Raw genomic sequence first — 14655 nt, forward strand, 5'->3', positions numbered from 1 at the left:
GTATATATATACATATATATAATAGGATATATATATATATATATATATATATATATATATATTGTGCTTCCTATTTTTTTATCGGTAACTTGGGGAAATATATTAAAACGTTTTACGATTTACATGTTTTACTTAAGTCTTGAAACAATTTATTAATTCCTGATTCAGACATGATCTGCTGAAGCCACTTGAATGACCAAAGGCCTGGAAGTAACAAAGGTTTTCAGAAGGAAGATAAGGTAAGGTAAAACTTTATTGATCTTTATTGAAATTGTTTTTTTTTCCTGTAGCCAATACATACAGCAATTTTTTATAAAAAAATAAAAAAAATAATCAAAATAAAATAAGAACAATAGAAATAAAGAGAAAGAACACAATTACACAATCTAATTCTAAAGATAAAGACAAAGAACATAGATCAAAGAAAAACAACAAAGACAAAGGATACAAAGACTAACGTAGAACAGAACATCCAGATACTCTCACTCCACTCCTGCCACCGAACTCAGAATTGTACAATCTAATAGCCCGAGGAATGAATGAATCCTTGAATCTATTAGTGTTGCACCTGGGTAGGAGCATTCGTGCACTCATTCTGCTTCTCTGCTCACTGATGACAGTGTTGAGAGGATGACTGTCATCATCCATGATGGACAGTAGTTTGTTCAATGATCTCCTCTCAGCAACTGTCACCAGTGAGTCCAGCTTCATGCCAACCACAGAGCCAGCCTTTCTGATCAATCTGTCCAACCTGTTGACACTCCTCTTGGACACATTTCCGCCCCAACACACCACAGCATAGAACAGGAATAAATACAGGATGGGTTTGATTAGTCAATGTTACAAATGAACTGAACTGAAATATGTCTGTACACATAACTGAACATTTAATCTGAAGACGCTGATAAAGAATTAGCACTTACCGGGTTCTGTTTTTTTAAACAGATGAGTTTCAGTCCAACATGAACAGGTTCACATGAAGTACGGTATTATTCAGGAACATTAGGGGGGGAAAAGTCCCAAAGCGTCTACCTCACCTTTTTTACCTTACCTTACCTTACCTTACCTTACCTCAGGCCACAACCCTGAGAGAAGCTGCTTTGATCAATTATGAATCCTCCAAGAAATCTGTGTTAGGAGTGAACATGGTGAACAAAGAATGACAAAGTAAACCTTCAAAAGGGAAATGTTGACCCTCAAATGCTAAGTTTCCTTTTATTATCAATATTATTATTCAATTCTCTTGGGAAAGCATTAACTTGTAATAAATTAAAAACTAAGTTTATCTTTCAGGCCTACTTTTAAATAATAAATCAATATTTTATAATCATTATTATATTTTCTATGAAAAAAAACTAATATGCCCATATATTCTGCTCAACATACATTTTTTTATAATGGTTGTTATATAACCTTAAGATCCGAAACCAATGCAGACCTGTCGTAGCCAAAGAATGTTTTAAAGAAATCTGTGGATTCCAATACTTGAATAATCAGAATTAAGACATCAAAATGGACAATACATGTGAGTAAAGGTAAAAGACATACAAAAAGTATTGCGAATCACATTTTATCCAAGAAACTTGTAGTTAAATATATTTCATAGAGTAAGATAAAAGAAAGGTCTTTATAAGTATATTATTTTACAGCAAAGTTCACAAGGTTGATAAGAGAAAGCAAAACTTCAAGTACACAGTAACTAATCAATATTCAACTCAATCATTTTAAGAAATTAATAGTTTTTTTTTCATGATCACCCTTGTACTTTTCATTGTTCCTCTGTAAAACCTCTAGACCTAACATTTTATTTATTATTTGAGTTTCAGGTTGCAATTCAAAGTGTGTTCAGTTTTATTTGAAGTTCACTGACCCAAAATAAATAAAAACAACCCAATAGTCTTTCACATTTTATCATGACCTTTTAAACGTACAGATACACCAGAGGGTTTGTTTAATCTAATCTAATCTAATTACAAATACAATATTTTTTTTTCAAACTAGAGCTAGTTCTTACTGTAAATGTCAAAGAAACAAGCCATTATACTGTCTGCACTTACGCACCGTTGTACTCATATTTTTCTATGTCCCTGCTTTCATCTCGTGATAGATGATCTCTCTAGAGATAACATCATTAAGTAGAGTATCAAAGTAGAAACCACTTCTACTCCTCATCGAGGAGAGTCAGTTGAGGTGTGTCTGTCTTCTAAGGAGGCCTCCCTAGAGATGATACAAAGCTAAGACGGTAAAGTGGGTCGCTTGCAGATAAGATGTTGGAGCTTAAATCCCAGTTCCCATTTATTCATTTTATCCCTGAGCAAGAGACCTAACCCTGACTGTTCCTGATGGTGAGATGACGCGCTGCCTCGCAGCCTACTCCCATCGCTGTGTGAGTGTGAGTCGTGAACAAGCTATAGTCATGATCAGACTTGGTATTTCTCGAACAAGAGCTGGATGATGTCTGGGGAGAGGAAAGTCTGGGCTTAGCGTTGGTTGCTAGAAGATAATTGTATATATTACATATATTTTTGTAACACATGGTCTGTCGCATGTGGTGAAGACCATCTCTTGACAGTTTGGATTCAATACTGTAAATGTCAGTGAGAAGTTCGATCTTGCTAAACAAGACAAGCTGTTTATTAGACCTCCTTATTCCACAAATATTTGAGAAGCTGTGGCAGTTTACAGCGTCTGTAAGAATACAAATGTCAAACATGTACAGAATGCAAAGTCAATTGTTGACTTGTGCCTGATATAATATTGTGTTAGTAAGCAGAACAACAATCTCTGTCAATACACCGACACATGACCTATGTTGAGGCGTGTTAAGCAGGTATTTTGCTGACATGACACATGACACATGTGACAATGTTCCTGATAGCGTGTATAATCCTCTACATTTCTATTTCAACTGAAGTATATCATGAGTGACACATGAACTTTCACTCAGACAATGAGGACATGGATGTAAGAATGAAGTTGATATGAAATTAGCTATTTGGGAAATGCATAGTTTTAAGAAAACTCCACAAGCTGAGTACATTGAATCTAATCATCACATGAGATGAATGTACCGTGTGGAATCTTAGTGAACACTACTGTGGACTTATTGGGAGTGAGAAAGTGTTGACTGTAATATCATAACACCTTTTAACTAGCTGAATACATCATAGTGAATCGTATAGTGACCTGAATATATCGTATCATGAGCTGAATATAATGAATCGAATCATGACGTGAGATGAATATATTGAATCATATCATGAGCTGAATATATTGAATCATATCATGAGCTGAATATATTGAATCGTATCATGAGCTGAATATATTGAATCATATCATGAGCTGAATATATTGAATCGTATGATGAGCCGAATATATTGAATCATATCATGAGCTGAATATATTGAATCATATCATGAGCTGAATATATTGAATCGTATCATGAGCTGAATATATTGAATCATATCATGAGCTGAATATAGTGAATCATATCATGAGCTGAATATATTGAATCATATCATGAGCTGAATATATTGAATCATATCATGAGCTGAATATATTGAATCATATCATGAGCTGAATATATTGAATCATATCATGAGCTGAATATATTGAATCATATCATGAGCTGAATATAGTGAATCATATCATGAGATGAATATATTGAATCATATCATGAGCTGAATATATTGAATCATATCATGAGCTGAATATATTGAATCGTATCATGAGCTGAATATATTGAATCGTATCATGAGCTGAATATAGTGAATCATATCATGAGCTGAATATAGTGAATCATATCATGAGCTGAATATATTGAATCATATCATGAGTTGAATATATTGAATCATATCATGAGCTGAATATATTGAATCATATCATGAGCTGAATATATTGAATCATATCATGAGCTGAATATAGTGAATCATATCATGAGCTGAATATATTGAATCATATCATGAGCTGAATATAGTGAATCATATCATGAGCTGAATATATTGAATCATATCATGAGCTGAATATAGTGAATCATATCATGAGCTGAATATATTGAATCATATCATGAGCTGAATATATTGAATCATATCATGAGCTGAATATATTGAATCGTATCATGAGCTGAATATAGTGAATCATATCATGAGCTGAATATAGTGAATCATATCATGAGCTGAATATATTGAATCATATCATGAGCTGAATATAGTGAATCATATCATGAGCTGAATATATTGAATCATATCATGAGCTGAATATATTGAATCATATCATGAGCCGAATATATTGAATCATATCATGAGCCGAATATATTGAATCATATCATGAGCCGAATATATTGAATCATATCATGAGCCGAATATATTGAATCATATCATGAGCCGAATATATTGAATCATATCATGAGCCGAATATATTGAATCATATCATGAGCTGAATATATTGAATCATATCATGAGCCGAATATATTGAATCTTATTATGAGCTGAATATAGTGAATCATATCATGAGCTGAATATATTGAATCATATCATGAGCTGAATATATTGAATCGTATCATGAGCCGAATATATTGAATCGTATCATGAGCTGAATATATTGCATCGTATCATGAGCCGAATATATTGCATCGTATCATGAGCTGAATATATTGAATCATATCATGAGCTGAATATATTGAATCATGTCATGAGCTGAATATATTGAATCATATCATGAGCTGAATATATTGAATCATATCATGAGCTGAATATATTGAATCATGTCATGAGCTGAATATATTGAATCATATCATGAGCTGAATATATTGAATCATATCATGAGCTGAATATATTGAATCATATCATGAGCTGAATATATTGAATCATGTCATGAGCTGAATATATTGAATCATATCATGAGCTGAATATATTGAATCATATCATGAGCTGAATATATTGAATCATATCATGAGCTGAATATATTGAATCATATCATGAGATGAATATAGTGAATCATATCATGAGCTGAATATAGTGAATCATATCATGAGATGAATATATTGAATCATATCATGAGATGAATATATTGAATCATATCATGAGATGAATATATTGAATCATATCATGAGATGAATATATTGAATCATATCATGAGATGAATATATTGAATCATATCATGAGCTGAATATAGTGAATCTTATTATGAGCTGAATATATTGAATCATATCATGAGCTGAATATAGTGAATCTTATTATGAGCTGAATATAGTGAATCGTATCATGAGCTGAATATATTGAATCATATCATGAGCTGAATATAGTGAATCATATCATGAGCTGAATATAGTGAATCATATCATGAGCTGAATATATTGAATCATATCATGAGCTGAATATAGTGAATCATATCATGAGCTGAATATATTGAATCATATCATGAGCTGAATATAGTGAATCATATCATGAGCTGAATATATAGTGAATCTTATCATGAGCTGAATATAGTGAATCTTATTATGAGCTGAATATATTGAATCATATCATGAGCTGAATATAGTGAATCTTATTATGAGCTGAATATAGTGAATCGTATCATGAGCTGAATATATTGAATCATATCATGAGCTGAATATAGTGAATCATATCATGAGCTGAATATAGTGAATCATATCATGAGCTGAATATATTGAATCATATCATGAGCTGAATATAGTTATTCATATCATGAGCTGAATATAGTGAATCATATCATGAGCTGAATATATTGAATCATATCATGAGCTGAATATATTGAATAATATCATGAGCTGAATATAGTGAATCATATCATGAGCTGAATATAGTGAATCATAATATGAGCTGAATATAGTGAATCATATCATGAGCTGAATATAGTGAATCATAATATGAGCTGAATATAGTGAATCATATCATGAGCTGAATATATTGAATCATATCATGAGCTGAATATAGTGAATCATATCATGAGCTGAATATAGTGAATCATATCATGAGCTGAATATAGTGAATCATATCATGAGCTGAATATATTGAATCATATCATGAGCTGAATATATTGAATCATATCATGAGCTGAATATATTGAATCATATCATGAGCTGAATATAGTGAATCATAATATGAGCTGAATATAGTGAATCATATCATGAGCTGAATATATTGAATCATATCATGAGCTGAATATAGTGAATAATATCATGAGCTGAATATAGTGAATCATATCATGAGCTGAATATAGTGAATCATATCATGAGCTGAATATAGTGAATCATATCATGAGCTGAATATATTGAATCATATCATGAGCTGAATATATTGAATCATATCATGAGATGAATATATTGAATCTTATTATGAGCTGAATATAGTGAATCATATCATGAGCTGAATATATTGAATCATATCATGAGCTGAATATATTGAATCTTATTATGAGCTGAAAATAGTGAATCATATCATGAGCTGAATATAGTGAATCATATCATGAGCTGAATATAGTGAATCATATCATGAGCTGAATATAGTGAATCATATCATGAGCTGATTATAGTGAATCATATCATGAGCTGAATATAGTGAATCATATCATGAGCTGAATATAGTGAATCATATCATGAGCTGAATATAGTGAATCATATCATGAGCTGAATATATTGAATCATATCATGAGCTGAATATAGTGAATCATATCATGAGCTGAATATAGTGAATCATATCATGAGCTGAATATATTGAATCATATCATGAGCTGAATATAGTGAATCATATCATGAGCTGAATATATTGAATCATATCATGAGCTGAATATATTGAATCATATCATGAGCTGAATATATTGAATCATATCATGAGCTGAATATATTGAATCATATCATGAGCTGAATATATTGAATCATATCATGAACTGAATATATTGAATCATATCATGAACTGAATATATTGAATCATATCATGAACTGAATATATTGAATCATATCATGAGCTGAATATAGTGAATCATATCATGAGCTGAATATATTGAATCATATCATGAGCTGAATATATTGAATCATATCATGAGCTGAATATATTGAATCATATCATGAACTGAATATATTGAATCATATCATGAACTGAATATATTGAATCATATCATGAACTGAATATAGTGAATCATATCATGAGCTGAATATATTGAATCATATCATGAACTGAATATATTGAATCATATCATGAACTGAATATATTGAATCATATCATGAACTGAATATATTGAATCATATCATGAACTGAATATATTGAATCATATCATGAGCTGAATATAGTGAATCATATCATGAGCTGAATATATTGAATCATATCATGAGCTGAATATATTGAATCATATCATGAACTGAATATATTGAATCATATCATGAGCTGAATATAGTGAATCATATCATGAGCTGAATATATTGAATCATATCATGAGCTGAATATATTGAATCATATCATGAACTGAATATATTGAATCATATCATGAACTGAATATATTGAATCATATCATGAACTGAATATATTGAATCATATCATGAGCCGAATATATTGAATCATATCATGAGCTGAATATATTGAATCATATCATGAGCCGAATATATTGAATCATATCATGAGCTGAATATATTGAATCGTATCATGAGCTGAATATATTGAATCTTATCATGAGACGAATATATTGCATTGTATCATGAGCTGAATATATTGAATCATATCATGAACTGAATATATTGAATCATATCATGAGCCGAATATATTGAATCATATCATGAGCCGAATATATTGAATCATATCATGAGCTGAATATATTGCATTGTATCATGAGCTGAATATAGTGCATCATATCATGAGCCGAATATATTGCATCATATCATGAGCCGAATATATTGAATCATATCATGAGACGAATATATTGCATTGTATCATGAGCTGAATATAGTGAATCATATCATGAGCTGAATATATTGCATTGTATCATGAGCTGAATATAGTGAATCATATCATGAACTGAATATATTGAATCATATCATGAGCTGAATATATTGAATCGTATCAAGAGCTGAATATATTGAATCGTATCATGAGCTGAATATATTGAATCATATCATGAGCTGAATATATTGAATCGTATCATGAGCTGAATATATTGAATCATATCACGAAGTGAATATATTGAATCGTATCATGAGCTGAATATATTGAATCATATCACGAAGTGAATATATTGAATCGTATCATGAGCTTAATATAGTGAATCTTATTATGAGCTGAATATATTGAATCATATCATGAGCTGAATATATTGAATCATATCATGAACTGAATATATTGAATCATATCATGAGCTGAATATATTGAATCATATCATGAACTGAATATATTGAATCATATCACGAGCTGAATATATTGAATCATATCATGAGCTGAATATAGTGAATCTTATTATGAGCTGAATATAGTGAATCATATCATGAGCTGAATATATTGAATCATATCATGAGCTGAATATATTGAATCATATCATGAGCTGAATATAGTGAATCATATCATGAACTGAATATATTGAATCGTATCATGAGCTGAATATAGTGAATCTTATTATGAGCTGAATATAGTGAATCATATCATGAACTGAATATATTGAATCATATCACGAAGTGAATATATTGAATCATATCATGAGCTGAATATATTGAATCATATCATGAGCTGAATATAGTGAATCATATCATGAGCTGAATATATTGAATCATATCATGAGCTGAATATAGTGAATCATATCATGAGGTGAATATATTGAATCATATCATGAACTGAATATATTGAATCATATCATGAGCTGAATATATTGAATCATATCATGAACTGAATATATTGAATCATATCATGAGCTGAATATATTGAATCATATCATGAGCTGAATATATTGAATCATATCATGAACTGAATATATTGAATCATATCATGAGCTGAATATAGTGAATCATATCATGAGCTGAATATATTGAATCATATCATGAGCTGAATATAGTGAATCATATCATGAGCTGAATATATTGAATCATATCATGAGCTGAATATAGTGAATCATATCATGAACTGAATATATTGAATCATATCACGAGCTGAATATATTGAATCATATCATGAGCTGAATATAGTGAATCATATCATGAGCTGAATATAGTGAATCATATCATGAACTGAATATATTGAATCGTTTCTTGAGCTGAATATATTGAATCATATCATAAGCTGAATATAGTGAATCATATCATGAGTTGAATATAGTGAATCATATCATGAGCTGAATATAGTGAATCAAATCATGAGCTGAATATAGTGAATCATATCATGAGCTGAATATAGTGAATCAAATCATGAGCTGAATATAGTGAATCAAATCATGAGCTGAATATAGTGAATCAAATCATGAGCTGAATATAGTGAATCAAATCATGAGCTGAATATAGTGAATCATATCATGAGCTGAATATAGTGAATCAAATCATGAGCTGAATATAGTGAATCAAATCATGAGCTGAATATAGTGAATCAAATCATGAGCTGAATATAGTGAATCATATCATGAGCTGAATATAGTGAATCAAATCATGAGCTGAATATAGTGAATCAAATCATGAGCTGAATATAGTGAATCATATCATGAGCTGAATATAGTGAATCAAATCATGAGCTGAATATAGTGAATCAAATCATGAGCTGAATATAGTGAATCAAATCATGAGCTGAATATAGTGAATCATATCATGAGCTGAATATATTGAATCTTATTATGAGCTGAATATATTGAATCTTATTATGAGCTGAATATAGTGAATCAAATCATGAGCTGAATATAGTGAATCAAATCATGAGCTGAATATAGTGAACCATATCATGAGCTGAATATAGTGAATCATATCATGAGCTGAATATATTGAATCTTATTATGAGCTGAATATAGTGAATCAAATCATGAGCTGAATATAGTGAATCATATCATGAGCTGAATATAGTGAATCATATCATGAGCTGAATATATTGAATCTTATTATGAGCTGAATATATTGAATCATATCATGAGCTGAATATAGTGAATCATATCATGAGCTGAATATATTGAATCTTATTATGAGCTGAATATATTGAATCATATCATGAGCTGAATATAGTGAATCATATCATGAGCTGAATATATTGAATCTTATTATGAGCTGAATATATTGAATCATATCATGAGCTGAATATAGTGAATCATATCATGAGCTGAATATATTGAATCTTATTATGAGCTGAATATATTGAATCATATCATGAGCTGAATATATTGAATCATGTCATGAGCTGAATATATTGAATCTTATTATGAGCTGAATATATTGAATCATATCATGAGCTGAATATATTGAATCTTATTATGAGCTGAATATATTGAATCATATCATGAGCTGAATATATTGAATCTTATTATGAGCTGAATATATTGAATCATATCATGAGCTGAATATATTGAATCATGTCATGAGCTGAATATATTGAATCATATCATGAACTGAATATATTGAATCATATCATGAGCCGAATATATTGCATTGTATCATGAGCTGAATATATTGCATTGTATCATGAGCTGAATATATTGAATCATATCATGAGCTGAATATATTGCATCGTATCATGAGCTGAATATATTGCATTGTATCATGAGCTGAATATATTGAATCATATCATGAGCTGAATATATTGAATCATATCATGAGCCGAATATATTGCATTGTATCATGAGCTGAATATATTGAATCATATCATGAGCTGAATATATTGAATCATATCATGAGCCGAATATATTGCATTGTATCATGAGCTGAATATATTGAATCATATCATGAGCTGAATATATTGAATCATATCATGAACTGAATATATTGAATCATATCATGAGCTGAATATATTGATTCATATAATGAGATGAATATATTGAATCATATCATGAGCTGAATATATAGAATCATATCATGAGATGAATATATTGAATCATATTATGAGATGAATATATTGAATCATATCATGAGCTGAATATATTGATTCGTATCATGAGATGAATATATTGAATCATATTATGAGATGAATATATTGAATCATATCATGAACTGAATATATTGAATCATATCATGAGCCGAATATATTGCATTGTATCATGAGCTGAATATATTGCATTGTATCATGAGCTGAATATATTGAATCATATCATGAGCTGAATATATTGCATCGTATCATGAGCTGAATATATTGAATCATATCATGAGCTGAATATATTGAATCATATCATGAGCCGAATATATTGCATTGTATCATGAGCTGAATATATTGAATCATATCATGAGCTGAATATATTGAATCATATCATGAGCCGAATATATTGCATTGTATCATGAGCTGAATATATTGAATCATATCATGAACTGAATATATTGAATCATATTATGAGCTGAATATATAGAATCATATCATGAGCTGAATATATTGAATCATATCATGAACTGAATATTTTGAATCATGTCATGAGCTGAATATATTGAATCATATCATGAACTGAATATATTGAATCATATCATGAGCTGAATATATTGAATCATATCATGAGCTGAATATATTGAATCATATCATGAACTGAATATATTGAATCATATTATGAGCTAAATATATAGAATCATATCATGAGCTGAATATATTGATTCATATCATGAGATGAATATATTGAATCATATCATGAACTGAATATATTGAATCATATCATGAGCTGAATATATTGAATCATATCATGAGCTGAATATATTGAATCATATCATGAACTGAATATATTGAATCATATCATGAGCTGAATATATTGAATCATATCATGAGCTGAATATATTGAATCATATCATGAGCTGAATATAGTGAATCATATCATGAGCTGAATATATTGAATCATATCATGAACTGAATATATTGAATCATATCATGAACTGAATATATTGAATCATATTATGAGATGAATATATTGAATCGTATCATGAGCTGAATATATTGAATCATATTATGAGCTGAATATATAGAATCATATCATGAGCTGAATATATTGAATCATATCATGAACTGAATATATTGAATCATATCATGAGCTGAATATATTGAATCATATCATGAACTGAATATATTGAATCATATCATGAGCTGAATATATTGAATCATATCATGAGCTGAATATATTGAATCATATCATGAACTGAATATATTGAATCATATTATGAGCTAAATATATAGAATCATATCATGAGCTGAATATATTGATTCATATCATGAGATGAACATATTGAATCATATCATGAACTGAATATATTGAATCATATCATGAGCTGAATATATTGAATCATATTATGAGCTGAATATATTGAATCATATCATGAGCTGAATATAGTGAATCATATCATGAGCTGAATATATTGAATCATATCATGAACTGAATATATTGAATCATATCATGAACTGAATATATTGAATCATATTATGAGATGAATATATTGAATCGTATCATGAGCTGAATATATTGAATCATATCATGAACTGAATATATTGAATCGTATCATGAGCCGAATATATTGAATCATATCATGAGCTGAATATATTGCATTGTATCATGAGCTGAATATATTGCATTGTATTATGAGATGAATATATTGAATCATATCATGAGCTGAATATTGAAGACATATTCTAATTTACTTCCCTAAATGTGTATTCATTGATGGGTTGTCAGTGACAAGAAACAAACTTCAAAATAGAAAAAGTCAAATTAAAGATTGTTTAGTATCAGTGAATGGTGCTACCACAAGTTAAATACAGATTGAATGTGAAATTACTGATTCAACAACAAAACCATCATGAACATAGTCGCTTTTAGAATTGTGCAGTGGTCAGTACCTGACATGAATTAAGTGAGCATAAGTGACTGATACAGGAAAGTGTTTTAAGCTACAATAACTACACATCTGATTAATAATGACGCAGCTAAGATTAAACTAACTGTTAAAGATGAAAATGAATTTGAACATATTAAAGTAAAACCAGTTCCATTATTGAACAGGCTCATTGTTGGACAGAGTTCTGTCAAGGTATAACACATGTCTTAACAGGGGGGATGGTACGGTCAAAAGGACACTGTGCAGCAACAGGCATCCCTCCATACTGGGAATTTTAGTTTACTTTTTGTAAATCTTAGTTTAAAATCTTAAAAATACTACCCACATTGTATCATGAGGTAAAATCTTAGGAAACCAATTTTTCATTTTTAAGTGTGATAGACGTTATTGAGGCTAATTCCATAAGGAAGAAGAATTTGTTGTTTGAGTTGATGAGTTTTAATTTGAAATTAATTTGTCTATGTTGGAAAAATGATACTGTATTGGTCGAAGAACTTCGAACTACTAGTTTTTAAATCTAGTTGGTTTTATAGTTTTTCTGTGAATTTATGTTGCTTGACTCATATGGTTGGACTATGGAAGTATTTGTCTTGGCTGATAAGAGTAATTGTGACTCGTTTAAATTGTGAGCTAAAGTTAGTCCTTGTTGTAAAGTTTCGACTCTGACTGAGATTGTTCTCTGTGGCTTGTTTGTTAACTCTGGGACTGTGTCAGCTGTTTCAACATCTAGGATTGTTTAAATTAAGTATTTTTTAGGTTTTTAAGATCATTTTTATAATTCAAAGCAAGTTCTGCTCCACTCGTGAGTGTTTTCTTGTCCATGACATGAAATTACACTGAACCTCTAGGGGGAGGAGCTCTATTTGTGGGATCGTTCACTACTTGGGGTTGGACTCTGAGCTCTGTTCCTGCCCTACTAACACACTCCTTCCACTCTGTGACTTTTCACACAATTTTCAGCATTTGATTACTAATAGATAGTGATTAAGATTAAAATCGACATAGTGTCTATCTAATTACACTTTTTCGAAGAGCTTTTCTTTTATGGAGATGGAATTTTCTATCAAACAATCAAAGTACTATGGGTCACAGTGAAACATCAGAAAATGACCATTACTTTTTCAAACATTTTTCTGGGGTCCGACAGTCATCACAACAAATGTTTGGTTTAAGAAAAAGGCAAAGTCGCTTCTCTCCCCTCTAAAGTTACCCCTCTCGCCCTATGAAGCAGCCTGATTCAGGAGAGTATGGAAGGCTGGTTCGCTGATGACGGGTAAGATCCTGACTAAAACCATGGGACAACCTAAGACAGGCACAGTCACGATTACTTGACCTAAGTCCCGTGAGAAGATTTCTCACTGATGGGACCATGCAGGTGATGCTGGTGAGCTGAGGTGGAAGAGAAAGTTTGTCAGATCCCTGTCTGATGACACGACAAAGCCACTCATGGGTCATGTTTTGCGAAACAGGCCAAATCCAATACATTGACTGATCCCATGAGGATGTTTGCAAACTGAAGAAAATCCTCCTTTTCTTGCATGATATTGTTTTCTTGTCATTTTCTTGTCCGTTAATTGAAAGCATTGAAAGCTCTGATTTAAAATAAATACATAAATAAATAAAAAAAAAAAAAAAAAGGGGGAATTCTCTGTAGACCTAAGATTTTGAGATTT

General features: G+C 30.4%; 1 protein-coding gene across 1 annotated transcript in view; it reads left to right on the top strand.

The window, feature by feature from the left end:
• Positions 1–228: 228 nt before the first annotated feature.
• Positions 229–14655, top strand: part of ano5b (anoctamin 5b) — a 100033-nt gene continuing 85606 nt past the window's right edge. Inside the window, exon 1 of the mRNA XM_087794525.1 lies at positions 229–244. The gene's annotated coding sequence lies outside the window, so the exon portion shown is untranslated. The remainder of the gene's footprint in view (positions 245–14655) is intronic.

The sequence above is a fragment of the Callionymus lyra genome, chromosome 6, assembly GCF_982586985.1.
Source record: "Callionymus lyra chromosome 6, fCalLyr1.hap1.1, whole genome shotgun sequence".
Classification (NCBI taxonomy): Eukaryota; Metazoa; Chordata; class Actinopteri; order Syngnathiformes; family Callionymidae; genus Callionymus; species Callionymus lyra.